This window comes from Nematolebias whitei, chromosome 16 (assembly GCF_014905685.2).
Source record: "Nematolebias whitei isolate Nwh7 chromosome 16, NemWhi1, whole genome shotgun sequence".
NCBI lineage: Eukaryota > Metazoa > Chordata > Actinopteri > Cyprinodontiformes > Rivulidae > Nematolebias > Nematolebias whitei.
The window spans coordinates 7,508,259-7,520,824 of NC_056513.1; the positions used below are offsets into that span (position 1 = coordinate 7,508,259).

The 12,566-nt window shown below is 43.3% G+C and overlaps 1 protein-coding gene across 1 annotated transcript in view; it reads left to right on the plus strand.

Moving 5' to 3' along the window:
• The window catches only part of LOC119422291 (neuronal membrane glycoprotein M6-a), a 21,916-nt gene that overhangs the window by 2,782 nt on the left and 6,568 nt on the right, over positions 1 to 12,566 (plus strand). The gene's annotated exons all lie outside the window — the stretch shown is intronic.

A 12,566-nucleotide genomic window follows, 5' to 3' on the forward strand; every position in this document is an offset into this window, starting at 1 on the left:
CAATTAGTTACAGTTAATTGGGTACAGTTAGTAGTTACAGTTAGTTACAGTTACAGCTAGTTACAGTTACAGTTAGAGTTGAACACGATTACATCATCTGTTTCAGACCTTCAAGTCAAAGAAACACATCTGTCTGTCTGACGGGAAATACTCCATCATCCGTCAGTCATCCATCCATCATCAGTCCATCATTCATCCATCCATCCATCCATCCATCCATCCATCCATCCATCCATCCATCCATCCATCCATCCATCCATCCATCCATCCATCCATCCATCCATCCATCAATCCATCCATCCATCCATCTATCCATCATTCATCCATCTATCCATCATTCATCCATCCATCCATCTATCCATCATTCATCCATCCATCATTTATCCATCCTTCATCCATCATCAGTGTTTTCTCAGGGTCATTGGGTACTGGCCTTTGTCTCCAGCCATCACTGTGTGACAGGCGGGGGACACCTGGACAGGTCTCCAGTCCATCTCTGGGACAAATAGAGACGAACAGGTTTCTGCTTTTGTGTTGGATGTGAAGTTGATCCATTTCGTTCTGACAGCTGATGTTTGGATTTATCTTTATTTCCATCAGCAGTGTTGAGTTTAAACACAAACTGTAATATATGTTTGAACTGGAAGATCTCATCTTCACGGTTCTGATCAATGACAGCAGAAGCAGGTGGAGCAGGTAACTTTATAAACCGTCACTCGATCCGTTCCGTCTTTTTATCAGGGAACAAGAAGGTCCACCTCAGAGATCAGAACAGAGGCCCCATCATCCAGGAGGAGCTGATCCTCCTCATGGACAGGAGTCAGCTAAGGAGGTTTAGACACCTGATCACATGTGTGTCGGGAACCACCCAGGTGTAGGGACAGGTGTGTGCCGGGAACCAACTAGGTGGAGGAACAGGTGTGTGTCTGGAATCAACCAGGTGAAGGGACAGGTGTGTGCCAGGAACCAACTAGGTGGAAGGACAGGTGTGTGTCTGGAACCAGCCAGGTTAAGGGAAAGGTGTGTGCTGGGAACCAACCAGGTGAAGGGACAGGTGTGTGTCTGGAACCAACAAGGTGAAGGGACAGGTGTGTGCCGGGAACCATCTAGGTGTGTGCCAGGAACAAACTAGGTGGAAGGACAGGTGTGTGTCTGGAACCAGCCAGGTTAAGGGAAAGGTGTGTGCTGGGAACCAACCAGGTGAAGGGACAGGTGTGTGTCAGGAACCAACCAGGTGAAGGGACAGGTGTGTGTCTGGAACCAATCAGGTGAAGGGACAGGTGTGCGCCGGGAACCAACCAGGCGAAGGGACAGGTGTGTGTCTGGAACCAACCAGATGAAGAGACAGGTGTGTGAGGAATAGATGATGTTTACCTGATTTAAACGAAATAACCCATTTGATGTTTTTCGTTAGTTTGTTTACATCCTCATTGCTTGTTGCTTGTTTCTTTCTGAGTGTTTCCATTTATTTTGTCTTTCTCTTGAACTCTCCTGGTTTTTTTAAACACAATTTAATCATCTTTAAACTGGATTAAATCACCATTAACCCTAATTTAATCATCTTGAAACCGGATTAAATCATCTTTAAACCCAATTTAGTTATCTTTAAACTGGATTAAATCATCTTTAAATCCAAATCTTTAAACCCAATTGAATTTTTTAAAACTTGATTAAATCATCTGTAAACACAAATTAATTATCTTTAAACAGGATTAAATCATCTTTAAACCCAATTTACTCATCTTTAAACTAGATTAAAACATTTTAAAATTGGATTAAATCAAATTTAAACCCAATTTAATCATCGTTAAATTGGATTAAATCATATTTAAACCCAATTTAATAATTTTAAAACTGGATTAAAGCATTTAAGCATAGTAATCTGGAAACATTAGAATTGTAAACTATATTTAAATATTGTTACACTCTATCAGGTCTGTAAGAATGATTTTATTTATGATCTAAATCATATGCGTCAAACTCAAGGCCCGGGGGCCAAATGTGGCCCTCGTTGACATCTTATCTGGCCCCCAAGATGTTATTTAAACATTAAATACTTTTATCTCTTGAATTTTTTTCACTAATCTTTGATTATGATGTCGAAAGCACAACATACAACATCAAATGAGACCAATCAAACTATTGTTGAGGAACCTAACCAAGACAAGATGTTGGGTATTTGATTTGAGTTAATGTAGTTTCTGAAATTGGCCCTTAGTTTGAAAAAGGTTTTAATTTTGGCCCCCTTTGTAAGTGAGTTTGACACCCCTGATCTAAATATTTTAGTTCTGCCTAGTCTGAATGACAGAAGAGTTAAAACCAGACACAGGAAACTGAAGCCTCAGAGCTCGAGCGCCTCATGGTGGTCGGCTCCAGGACTATTTTAAGCCCCGCCCTCTTCAAGTGAACTAACAGGATATTTTCCTCATTAAAAGACAAAACTTCAGATATTTTTGCAGGCATTCATTTTGGATGACGCTCATAGCTTTTACCTCACTGCTGATGGTTCAAATATGAATTTGGGAAAACCATAAGTTTAGTTTTATTTGCTTATTTAGGTAATACTTGTCATGTTACCTTGTGATTGACAGCTTGTAAATGATTAGGGAGGATGTGGAGGCGGGACTCTCCAGCACCCACATCCATTCTGAGCAGCAGAGAAAAGCTTCAAGTTCTGTTGACGGTTTGAAGGTACCGGTATTTACCTTCCAGAAGCTTTTAGTGATGATCTTTTCATCTGTAATGATTGTAAACGTTCAGCGAGCGGACAGATCGATGTCGCTCTGACGCAAACATGAGCTTTATTTATTCATGAAGGCAGAAGCACAATGACCTCAGAGGTCAATGGACCACTGGAGCTGGAACTTCTCTGATAAATTAATGGCAAGGAAGTGATCCTTATGGGATAGATGGAGAGAGGGAGGAGCTTGTGGATGATTGGCAGCTGTAAGAAACATCAAGAGTGGAAACCAGCAGAGAGCAATGCCATGGGAGGAAAAAAAAAAGTATCTAAATATGAAGGAAACTGGGTTCAGATGTGATTCTTGTGGGTTATGATCTTCTCTGGTCCAAACCACATCCTGATGGTGCAGAGGGACTGAGCCTTCAGGTACCGTCAGACCAGGTCTCAAGTTAACAAGCTCCTGAGCTTCAGTCAGAACCAGGACACACAAACACCAACAGAACTGTAAACAAGGTCCCATCTTCATATGGAGCGGTCGTTTTTGTTGACTGAAGTGTTCCTGTGACAAGATGGTGAGGATAATTAATGATAAGGCCCCGCCCACAACACAGACACACCCACTTTACTGCAGACATTTAAAACGGATCAGATGGTGTCTCAGTGTGGACAGAGACAAGCTGACAACCGATGGTGGACACAGTCTGTCCACTGCTGTTGTTGGAATGTGAACATGTGGTTCATGGGCGCTGCCATGTTGTAGTCCAACATTTGATCGTACAATAAACTCAACACTCACCTCACACGGCATGTCATACAACGGCTGAGCAGGCTTTCATGGAATTATTTATTAAAAACAGATGGAAATACGTAACTGATGAAGTGCTGCTGCTCGTCAGAAAAACAAACGTTGAACCCGACCAGCTTTTAGAAAAAGCCAAAGCTCAGTTTAACGTTAAGTCTTCGATAACAACAAGAGAAATTTGAAAACTTCCAGTGAGAATCAGTGAGGTGTCCAGTTTCACCATCTGTCTGAAGGGAACCAAAGCACCGGGTAGAACCTTCATGGTTCTTCTTCTGTTAGCTGATTGGTTGTTGTCGCCCCCGGTGGTGCAGCGGGGGATCTCACAGTTAGAAGATGACCCTCAGCTACTACCACACCAAGGGTTACTTGTCAAGCTGAACGAGTTGTAGACATTTGTGTTTTGAATAAGGTCCACTGGTTGCGGCGGCCATCTTTAAATGTGTAGACTCCAAAATCTTAATCAGTCATAGACATTTTTTAAAAGCTAAATCTAATTTTCAAAGAGTTCCTGATGTTTTCCCGACCGTTTCAGAATTATTTGTTTTGGTAAAACTCTCCGGATCAGAATCTGCTGCGGAGGCGAGGTCATCAGATGATCGAATACGAGATTTACTTCATGTGATTTCATTTTGGTTCACTTAACTGAAACCTTTTAGAAACAACAAAATAATTAGATTAAAATGGGATCAGTGGTTCCAAAGGCGGGACCCGGGTCCTCACTGTGGGTCAGGAGACACCAAGTGGGGGTCCTCAGATTATCTCCAGAGATATTTAGGAGTCTCTGGAAAAAAAGGAAAAACACATTTAGTCATTTTAAGAACACAATAAGCACTCATCAATAAACAGGATGCGTTTTCATTATCCCCTCAGGTAGAGCGTTATTAGCAGAGTATTAAACAAATATTCAGCTGCCATGGTGTGGGTCAGAGGCTGAAAAGTTCAGAACCGGTCTGTTTCACACAGAAAACACTTCAGTCCAATAAAAGCTTCAATAACCAGAATTTAATCCAACTCAACAGTTCTGATATATTTATTAAAGAAATGACCACCAGCCTTAAATTTACCTGTCTAAACAAAGAAAAACGCCCAGAGACTCAGAGCTCAGCGGCCCGGGTCCAGCCTGACCCAGTTCTTACCGGGTCACTGGGTCCTTCCTGCCCTCAGCCATCAAACATGGAAATAAGACAATCCTGCAGAAATGCACAATTTAAATTCTTTACTTGCTGTAACTGAATGTTCTGCAGAGCCTCCCTCCCCCACCACACGCACATGCACGTACACGCACACACACGCACACAGTCAGCATCAGACTCCTCCTGTCGCCCATCTGCCTCAGACTGACTCATTCTATGTGCGCTAGGAGCCGCTGATTAAATGGAGTCAGTCGACCCAAAATGGTACCTTCCTGCTCGGCTCGGCGGCCATCTTTGTTCCTCCTTCCCGCCTCACTGTTTGTTAGGAAAGACGATTCGCACAAAAACCAGGAGGGCTGCGAGGAAAATGGATGGTGCGTGCGGTGTGCACATGCGTGTGTGAAATGTGCATTGAGGCTGTAGCTCTTGAAGAGATGAGCTGTTGCCATGACGACACTACAGGCAAAGTGGGTCAGCAGGCTCCTGCTGTTGGCATGGCAACAAGGCTGGTCAATTAAAGCTGAGCACCACACGTACACACGGGCATGCACATGCACAAACATGCATGCGCGTGCGTGCACTCACTGCAACAGTGAGATGAAGGAGCGGAGAGAGGAGCAGCTCTGCATGAAGGATTCTGTGTGTGTGCACGTGTGTGTGAGCGTGTGCATGTGTTATGATCAGGCTAGTCAGGCTTGTGAACCAAACAGCAGATGATGTTTGTTGGTTGTTTGTTGGGTGGGGTCACAAACATGGCAGGAAAAAAAACTGCTGTGGTTGGCTGAGACATATGTCAATCCAAAAATATTCAAAACAGGCCCCGCCCTTAAAAAAGAAACAACGGACCTTTTGACCTTTAGCGGTTTGATTTTAATTGATGTCTGAATGTAATGTTGGACTGAAAACACCAAGTGCTCAGATAGAAGTTGCCGGATACAGTGACCTGATCACTTCCTGGATCTGACCTGATCACTTCCTGGATTGGACCTGATCACTTTCTGGATCCTGGCCACTGAATGATCCAGCCTACATTTTCTTTTCCCTCCTCTCTGCTCAGAGTCATGGCAAGCTGGTGTCTGTCCCCAGCAGTCACTGCACCTGGACAGGTCTCAGGTCCATCACAGGACAGCACTGAATGTCTGCTGCTATTTACTGAGAAGCTGAAACTGAAGTTGAAACTGAGTTGTTTAAGCTAAAGGAAACAAAACGCCAGTTCAAAGCAAAAAGTAGCAAAAGAAAACTTGCTGGTCGCCACCCTCTCAGTTTATGGTGACATAAAACTGGCTTTGATGTAGACTAGACTCTGATGGACTGGACTCTGGTGATCCAGAAGGTCCTGGTTCCTGGCAGGCTGCAGTCTTTGTGGCTCCTGGGTTGTTCTTGAACATCAGAACCAGTTTCCTTCCATCTAAGGGGGACAGATGAGTGTTGTTTGATCCATTGAGTTCTGTCAATCAAATCCTAGAGAAACCACCAGCTGCAGTCAATCAAGATCACTAACAGGAAGTCGACTGACCTTGTCAAATTAAAAGCTCTTCTAGAACCTTCAGCAGCACTGACAGATTCACTGGGACTGTATGTATATATTTGAACCTGTATGTATAGTTCGAACCTGGTGTGGATTTTTTTGTTTTTGTTTTTTTACCACAGAGAAAAGTTTGTTTAAATCAGAATAAAACGATAATAAAAATAAAGTTTTGTGTCTGTTTGTGATTAAAGCAAGCCCAGACCAGCAGGAAACCGTTTCTTTGTTCATGTTTGGACTTGGGTGTTAGAAGAAAACACTCTAAATGGTGAATTTGGATGAAGGACGAAATGTTTCAACAAAAAAAAAAAAAACATCCAGAGGACCTGACTTAACTTTGATGGATTTTTTACTTGGATTTTTAAGCATAAACTTTTATGTTTTGAACCACTTTGGCCACAGCTGCTTCAGAGGAGTCAACGGGGGAGAGGGCCGACTCCAGAAACCATCTTATCACTATCAAACTGGTAGCCCATATGTGAGTGCTGCTTGTGGGACTGAGTTTGTTGTGGTTTCTCAGACTGATGAAGTCCTTTGGATAAAGGACGAAACGTTTCAGCAAAAAAAGAAATCATCCAGAGGACCCGTTGGGCTCCACATGATGTTTACTCAAATGAACCACACGTCAGGTGACGATTTATCTCTGGCACAGTTTTACTTGCAAGGACAGATATTGGAACAGTTCACGTCAATATGCATTAATTGTACACAGCCTGGTCACAATGATCTGCAAATGCAATGCTGTATTGTCCGCTCGCTGTTTACGTCCTTATCAGCTTGACAAGGTTTCAGTGGATGTCCTCGAAGCCAGCTGTAGTCTCACGTGGCACTCCTGGCCTTCACAGGTACAGTCCACGGACAGGATTCAATTCAATTCAGTTTATTTATATAGCGCCAAGTCACAACAGAAGTCATCTCAGGGAACTGAATTCATATATATAAAAAAAAATAAGTTAACATTATTTATCTGAGGAGCAGACTGCTTTGAATTTAACTCCAACGCAGAACTCTCATCTTGAGAAAACATGAAGGCGACAGTGGAAACGAAAAACTCCCTCATGAGGAAGAAACCTTTAGCAGAACCAGGCTCAGGACAAGCGGCCATCTGCTTCAATCGGCTGGGTTTGGTAGTAATAGATACACAATGGCAGGTCAAGAATCACATGTTAAGATAGAAATAGTATCAAATGAAAACTATTCAATTTTAGCAATTCATTTAAGGAAATGAGGTCAATTTGTCCTCTAGTAGTCTATGGCAGCATAACAAGCCAACCCTAATTAATTATAGAGACAACTTGGTTGTTTGTTTTAAAGGAAAGAACATAGTAATAATATATCCACAACTCCATAACCTCTAACCAAAATACTCTGACAGCTCCAGGCCCAGTTAGGGACTGTGGACTGAGGAGGCCACCATCTGTCTATCTGTCATCACACAAAGACGTTAACCAACGTTCTCCTGAACAGAACCAACACACCTGACCATGAATCATCCTCGATCAAAGCAGGACGAGCAGATTTAAAATAAAACATCTCGTTTTGTGTTTTTTTCTCCGTCCTGGGAGTTGGGTCATGTTGTGGTTCCACATGAAGAGCAGCAGAACCTTTCAGGAGGTCCGGTGGCTCGTCTCCCTCCTGCAGCTGAAGATGAAACCTTTCTCTGCTCCTCATGAAAAAATCATCTGAAAAGATTCTGCAGTAAAAAGTCTGGATTGCTCCTCAGAAACAAACAGCCTGCAGTCGCTCCTCTTCCTCTTTAGATGAAGAGGATGCCGGTTTGAAACCCACAGAGGAACCAACTGAAGCATGGACACGTCATAAGACCGTTGGTTCTGATCCGTTTTAGAACGTTATCGTTAAAATGATCAGATTCTTCAACGTCTCTGTCGAGGATATGAAAACTAAGACCCAGGAGTGCAGACTGAAAAACAGGTGTAAACAAACAAACAACTGAGCAAACAGGCAGCAGGCATGTCAACAAACAGGACGATGGACCGGTCAGAACCAGGTGTTCAGGTCCTGCAGCCGGACTGGTTACTAAACAACGGTGGGCTGGACTGACTAAAGACATGCAAGAGAGAACAACATGGGGAAAAACAAACAGCAACATTCTCTCTTTCACTCTCGACGAAGACGGTCGCTTTCACCCGCTCCCCCCTCCTGCTTTTTTACTCTCTTGTTCTGTGAACCTCCTCAGAGCCTCTCTTTACACATCTTCAGAATCGAAAATTATTATGGATCTGGTCAGCTGGTCTCTCAATGCAAGTGATAAAAAAAATTTCTACCAGAAGACAGGGTGCAGGAGAGCCCTCATGCCCTGAAGGGACACACGCAGCTGGATATGTCATGGATTCCTGGGGTGCTTGGAAGATGATGTTCCTGTCTGTGCTGTCTGTTGAGGCCGTAGAAGACGCATATATAATTGGATTTATGATAACAAGGTTTCTGCTTTTTGGAATCAGCTGATACCTGGGTTATCGGCTAATAAGGAAGACGTCGGCAGCAGTTTTGGCAATAGTAAAGCTGCCAGCCTTATATGAAGGATTACTCCACGCTTCAAGCTCTCACACTATTATACTTTGTGAGATGAACCGTAAGTTGGATGCGATTTCTGAGAATTGTGGGCCACTTGCAGCTCCTAGGACTCGCCGGCATGAAGGATTCGACCTTGGAGAAGACTAACAAGCACGGAGTGGTGGAATGTTGACGGATCTGGTTGTTTGGATTTGACATTGAGTGTACCAGCAGAACTGAAGGCAGACATGTCAGTAGAGTCTGCCTGCCCTAAACAATTGTTTATCTGAATTTGGCCTCCCCGCTGGCCTCGGATAAGATAACTTATCTCAGATTGCTTCTGGAGGATGCATAAACGAAGAAGCTCTGCCTGCACCCCCTCCCCTCCTCCGAACGACATCTGCTGTCTTATCAGAATTGTGCCGCTGATAGACACTGTACCATCTTTTCAGAACTTGGGAACTTTCTGGAGTGTCCATGGACAGCTCACCACCATTGTTGACCTTCTACGCATAAATGTATTATGATGTTATTGTATGTTGCTGTTTATGTTGCGAGGTCTTTTTTTTTTCATCTTTCACACTGTGCCCCGGCCAGGACATGGTGTGAGACATGATTTTTTTAAACTTCCTCCACCCTTGTGTTCTCTTTTCCTCATCTACTCTGCATGTTGAATGTAACAGGTCTCTCTTGTAAATGAGTCCCTGAAGCTCAATGGGAACTAACCTGTATAAATAAAGTTGAATGAATGAAAAAAACAAAAAACAAATCTATAAAATAAAAGACATAGCAGTCAGGTCTAGACCCGTCTGAAGTTATTTTATTAAAACCCACCTGAGACCTTCTGACAGCAGGTTTAATATTTATTATTTATTTGTTTTTAGTCTGAATGTCCAACCAGGTGTCCTGTCCACCGTGATGTTGGACATCAATTAATCTGGCCGTAATAAAAGGTGGGCAATCATGTGAATGTTTGTCTGTCAGTAAAATATCTCGTGAACCACTGAACACTGGACTGGTCCCAGTTCTAAGCCCTGCCCCCTCCTCTGCTGTTGGTTCGTAATTATTACCTTACACCTCACAGAAAGGTCATGTGACACCATGACTGAGTGGGCGGGGCCTAATATGGCTCACATCAGAGCCAACATGGCCGCTCCCATAAACCAGTTCCTGCTGGCCTCGACTTCCTTCAGTGAGAGGAAGAAGAGGAACTCGGTCTATAATTTGAAGAGTTTAAGTGTCTGAAACAAAAATAACTTTGACTCTGGGCGGTAGTAGCTGACCATCATTCCAACACAGACTCTGAGGGTTGAGGGTGTTCTGCAGGTGGAACAGAGACCACCACCTCAGACAGGTTCTGTTCAACCTGAACAGGTCTCATCGGGCCGAACATTTGATCGTCTTGAAACCTTCCTGAGGGTTCTGGTTGTCTCTTGTAACGCAGCATTTTAAAAAGGTGTGTGTACCTGTGCTTCGTTCACAATCAGGTCTGGCTGAAAACCCCGTTTCTGCATTGCCCGGTCCCACCAAGACCCACTCACTCGGTTCGGTGCCGTTGTGTGGTTTTTAAAATATAATTTAATTTTACGTTCAAACATGACGTGAGGACTGATTGCCATGGTTTCTGAGTCCAAGCCTCCTTCCCTCCGCTCATCAGAGACTCAGAGCCATAAGTCCAGTCCATTTGGACCGACTCTGGACTCTGCCATCAACCAACAAGCCTCACAGAACCATTGTGTTGGGTCACCTGGTGACATTTTAATAGTTCTGAGGTTTGAAGACGGTGGTTTGATTCTCGTGAAGGAGATGCTCTCTTTCTGTCCAATTAGCGTCCTTCAGCCTGCTGATGTCAGATCTTCAGCTCCACTCGGCTCGACTGGAAACTTGACCGAAGAGGTTCTAAGAACCGAGCTGAAGATGGGGGGACCACCCAATGGAAAGACTCTGAAGCCGAGCTGGGTCGACCCCAGTAGGGCCGAGTGGAGCTCATGGAAAGTGGATGGGGGTGAATCATCAGTGTGAGCAACACTTGTCTGTGAGGAAGCTAATAAAAGCACATCAAGGAGTTTCACTCTAATGTCCTGAGCATTTCAGAGCCCATTATCACCTGATGCCATTTTGCTCAGGTATCTCCACTCCTCATCAGCACCACCTTTAAACTCGCTCAGCTTTTTTGCTTCACATCATTCAGGTCTCCTCTGGTTTTGCTAAAGTATAATTTTTGCAGCCTCTTGTTTTTGTTTGTTAATTCTTCAACTTGAAGTTTTTCTCGAGCTCCTTGGTCTTTCTCTAGTCCTGGGTCCAACCTCCAACACGAGCCTCAGACAAGAGTTCAATTCAATTTTGTTTATTTCTGTAGCTCCAAATCACAACAGAAGTTGTCTCAGTTCACTGTAGAAAAAACATTTACATACATGTAAAAGCAAATTAGTCAGAGTTCTCTATCTAAGGAAGCAGCAGATTGTGTTGAATCTTCACTTTGTCTCAGTCTCCCATCCTGAGCAAGCACAAAGGAGACAGTGGAAAGGAAAAACTACATTTGAACAGGAAGAAACCTCCATCAGAACCAGGCTCAGGACGAGCAACCATCTGCTTCGACCGGCTGGATTTGAGAGGACAGAAAGTAGAAACAAACAAACACAGAATGACAGGTCCAGATTTTCTATAGGAGGAAAGACAAAAAACAAGTTAAGATAGAAATAATTACAAATACAAACAGGGAGAGTAGAGCAAGTAAAGACAGCAGGAGAGAGAGGAAATGTGGTCAACTTGTCCTCCAGTAGTCTAAGCCTATGGCAGCATAAATAAGAGATAGCTCAGGAAACCCCAAGCTGACCCTAACTATAGGATTTATCAAAAAGGAAAGACTTAATCCTAATCTTAAAAGTAGACAATGTGTCAGCCTCACAGACAGAAACTGGAAGTTGGTTCCACAAGAGAGGAGCCTGATAACTGAAAGCTCTGCCTCCCATTCTGTTTTTGGAAACTCTAGGAACCGCAAGTAAACCTGCAGTCTGAGAGCAAAGTGCTCTGTTAGGAAAATATGGAACAATAAGATCTGGAATATAAGATGGAGCTTTGTATGTTAGAAGTAAGATTTTGAATTTTATTCTGAATTTGACAGGGAGCCAATGGAGAGAAGCTAAAACTGGAGAGATGTGATCTCTGCTACTAAAACTCTGGCAGCAGCATTTTAGATCAACTGAAGACTTTTTAAAGAAGTTTTTGGACACCCAGATGATAAACCATTACAACAGTCCTGCATAGACGTGATAAATGCACGGACCAGTTTTTCTGCAACATTTTTAGACAATATGTTTCTAATTTTAGTGATTTACGCAGGTGGAGTTTGTGAAAAAATATCATTTTTAATATATAGTTAAAATCTCGTTACATCTCGTTCTCGTGGCCCCAGGATCTGGCCTGAAGTGTCCTGGTCCACCTGTCCTTAGCAGTAAAACAATATTTGTGTTTTGATGTATGATGGTCCACACAGTCCATCGTTATGTTGATGATTCTCTCATAATGACAATACATTTGAGATCATATAAAATATTTTAGAAACATTAAAACATCCTGAGGAAACCTGAACTCTGACTTCTGACTGACCTGAGGTTGGATTCCTTTTTAAGCTGAACTATAGGTGAAAATCTTTTAGGTCAAAGTTTGTCTCTATGACCCTCACCTATGTGTGTGTTGCCATGATGACAGCAGCCTCACCTGCATGTATGTGTGTTGCCATGATGACAGCAGCCAAATCAGTGTGTGTTGCCATGACAACAGCAGCCTCACCTGTGTGTGGGGGGGAGGGGAGTTTGCCATGACGACAGCAGCCTCACTTCTGTGTATGTGTTGCCATGACGACAGCAGCCTCACCTGTTTGTGTGTGTTGTCATGACAACAGCAGCC